This window comes from Oreochromis niloticus, linkage group LG7 (assembly GCF_001858045.2).
Source record: "Oreochromis niloticus isolate F11D_XX linkage group LG7, O_niloticus_UMD_NMBU, whole genome shotgun sequence".
Taxonomy (NCBI): domain Eukaryota; kingdom Metazoa; phylum Chordata; class Actinopteri; order Cichliformes; family Cichlidae; genus Oreochromis; species Oreochromis niloticus.
Window position 1 is genome coordinate 32812219 of NC_031972.2, and position 3525 is coordinate 32815743.

The 3525-nt window shown below is 40.1% G+C and overlaps 1 long non-coding RNA gene across 1 annotated transcript; it reads right to left on the bottom strand.

Moving 5' to 3' along the window:
- Window positions 1–277: 277 nt before the first annotated feature.
- On the bottom strand, window positions 278–2936 carry LOC102082798 (uncharacterized). The gene is made up of 3 exons (XR_269362.4): window positions 2720–2936; window positions 2398–2457; window positions 278–1805 (listed from the first exon to the last, which is right to left on the bottom strand). It is a non-coding gene; the product is annotated as an uncharacterized LOC102082798 (long non-coding RNA).
- Between the last annotated feature and the right edge of the window lie 589 nt (window positions 2937–3525).

A 3525-nucleotide genomic window follows, 5' to 3' on the forward strand; every position in this document is an offset into this window, starting at 1 on the left:
CAGTCATTTTAATTCTAGTTTTCAATTTTTTTCTCTGCCTTTCTTTCACTTAACACAACTCCCCTGACTAAACGGGAGACAGGCCCTAATTGGAGAAATATTAGAAACTATTATTCCTAATTAAACATCACAGAACGCACTGTCAGAGTTGGACTGGCTGAGTGATTTAAGACGCGCTGAACCTCTGGCATCGTAACAAAGTCTATTAGCGGAGACGGACGAGGAACGCTTGAAATTGGCAAGCAGACGAACAGGCACAATAAAACTCTGCCAAGGTTTCACTATAACAGGTGTGACTGTGTGTATGTGTGTGTTCATAAAGTACATGTATGCTTGAGTGACTTTACTGACAAAACCCCAAAACCTATATACAGTTTATGTACAACTTGTTTTTTGTTGGTTATATATCATAACATTTGATACAGAACCTCAAAATGAAAAGCTCTTTATATATTCATTGTATGGTGACACCTGTGTTCACTGGTAACAGCAAGAGCACATAACTGTACTTTACAAACTTAAACCAACCTAATTTTTTAAATGTACAACGGACAGTTTTGTCTTGTTGATGTATTTTTGACAGAAGACCGTGGTTTGTGTTAACCATAGACACACAGCCAAGTGGTGGAGGATCTCCACTTTGGTGGCGTCAAGATCACCTGTCTGCTTTTTGCACATGAGGTGGTTTATTTCACTTCATCAGGCGGTGACCTCCAGCTCACAGTGGGGTGGTCTACAGCTGAATCTGGAGCAGCAGGAGTGAAATTAGCACCTCCAACTCTGAGGACATGGTTTTCAACCAGGAAAGAGTAGAGTGCCCACTCTGGGTCAGGGATGAGTTGCTGACCCATGTGGAGTTTATGTATCTCTGTGTCTTGTTCCCAAGTGAGGAGAGCAGGAGACTGACAGATGCCGGCAGTGATGCGGACGCTGAATGTGAAAGCAAAGCAGTTTTTACTGATTACTGATCAATCTAAGTTTCTGCCCTCACCTATACCCATGAGCCCTGCTTAGAAACAGAAGGAAAGCCAGGCAGATACAAGTAGCAGAAATCAGCTTTCTCTGGAGGGTGGCTGTGCTCGTCCTTACAGATATGCTGAGGAGCTTAATCATTTGAGAGGGCCAGAGAAGAACTGCTACGCCTCCCCATCAAAATCAGACAATTGATGTGGTTAGGACATTTGAGTAGGATACCTCCTGAGGGCTCTGATTTTAGGTTTTTTGAGAACGTCCTGTAGGGAGAAGAAAGGCCCAGGACACACTGGAGAGTTTACTCTCAGCCTGGGGGTCTCTGCTGCAAGTGCTGGCCTCCCAGTGGGTGGATGGATGGATGGATGGATGGTGCACTGTACACGTTTCACCAAAATTTAACCTGATTAGTTGCATATCTTTTGATCTTCATTAATCTCAGAATTATACAGTGTCCAATAATGTATTGTTCTTGAACAATACCTAGGTACACAGTGTGAGTTTATAAAAGTGACGGCTCCAGCTATGTCTAAAACATGTCAGTAGGAACTAAATATTCATAACTCTGTCTGTCTGAAAGTATACCGACACCTGGACTTTCCAGCTATGTATGACATTTAATCATATCATTCCAAAATCCCGGTCACTGTTTTGCACAATGGTGTTCCAGGCTCTAGGAAGCAATGTATGTATATAACCTGAGCTAATGTTGTCCCAACACTGGCGAGTTCACGCTCTCCTTCTGCTTTACTGTCTCCATGTCTCTTAGTCCCAGCATGAAGCCTCCTTGATGATTTCAGGTTTGGGTTTATTGGTGCTTCATGGCCTCAGACCTGCTGTCATACATAATAAAAAACACAGGCAACAACACACACTTACACATAATGCTACACATTTACATGTGAACCAGGCAGGTCTGCACAAAAACACTCACACAAAAGCTTCATTGTCATTCTGCGCTATAGTCTCCTACAATTTAACGGTACAACACAAAAATACACACAAAGACTGACACGAGCTGCTGCCGATTGTAAAGAGTTAGATTCAGAAACGGCATCAAAATAAATAACAGCAAAAGTGTGAAGGAACTTCTTGACACTCGGAGAGGATGCAAAATACTTCTATTATAGTCCCGCCAAACCCAATGCCGTTACATCCTCTAACTGCAAATCTGACAAAGCGTCTTCTCAGCCACCTTTTCCCTCCCCTCATTTATTAATAGATTCATGCCAATTAACACTGATGAGCATTAACACTAACAAGTAACCTGTGCTAGAAAAAGTTAATTTTTTTCTCCTTGCTCAACCAATCAGGGAAAATAAATGCAAATGTGTTTTTCTGTGAAAGTGGTGGAAAGACTGAATCACTGCATGCTTAAAAAAAAGCCCAGTAATCTACACACAAATATTGTTAATCAAACACTTTTACCTCCAGATTACATTTTGTTCCAGCCCGTCATGCAAGGAAGTAAATCTTGACTGTTCTGCACTGAAAGGTAAGCGGGTGAATTTAAAATAGTTGTTTTTACTAACGGTAAATACCATCTTTGTCTTATTGTCTCACCTAAACCACATCTAAACATCATTTATTTAGGATAGCCATGACATCTCAATAAGCTTAGCTTTAAAAGAAAAAAAACGTCCTTTCTACACATCGTTGCACAGAAGGTTTGGTATGGCTGAGCACTGAAAATAAAAATACATTGCCATTGAACATAATCCAGGAAAACAGTAGGAATGTCATACAGTACCTTATTGAAGACGAATGGTGGTCTAACTCTTCAAACGGGGGTTCACAAAATATTTAGTGCTGTGGCTCCATTAACATGCTGTTATCACACTCTCAGCATGCCGTAAGAACTGAGAAGGAAAACAAAAGCAAAAATATTTCCATCCAACAAATATTAACATCCTGACCACACAGCACTCAAGCCTAGTTTTGTTTTAGTCCCTTGATGGGGAAGGACTTCTTAGGAATCACATTTTAACAATGTTTTAGTTCTTAACTGTGTAATACAAATTTCACGTGAGGAATAATTGGCTCAATGTTAAGCAAACTCAAGCAAGCTGATACACCTACTTACACTGGCATATTAACACAAACGAACAATCATTTTGGTCAAAATCATTCATTATGAATGAAATTGTCATGGTCCCATGTCTGTGACCCAGTGTTTATGCATTTGGACTTTTTTGATTCTGGTTTCTTTAATATTCTAAGGTTTGTTTTGGTTGTTGTTGTTGTATTTCTGCTATGTTTAAAATTTGCATTTTCTGGTCTTAGTTTTGTCATCTAGTCTCTGTGTGTGTGTTAGTTCTTGTTTTACTTTGATAGTGTCCTGCCTGGTGTGTATCATGTTCAGTTTTGCTTCCCGTTATTTCTTGCCCGTATTCATTGTTTGCACTTCCCTCTGTTCTCTGTTGCATTTTCCCTCATTGTAGGTAGTGCTTTTGTCTGTCTCAATACGAGGAATTCAAACTGATGACGCTCAGAAAAACTTGACTACTGTTACTACCAAGATAATCAAATGAATGCTGACAAACTGGGATGTGTATA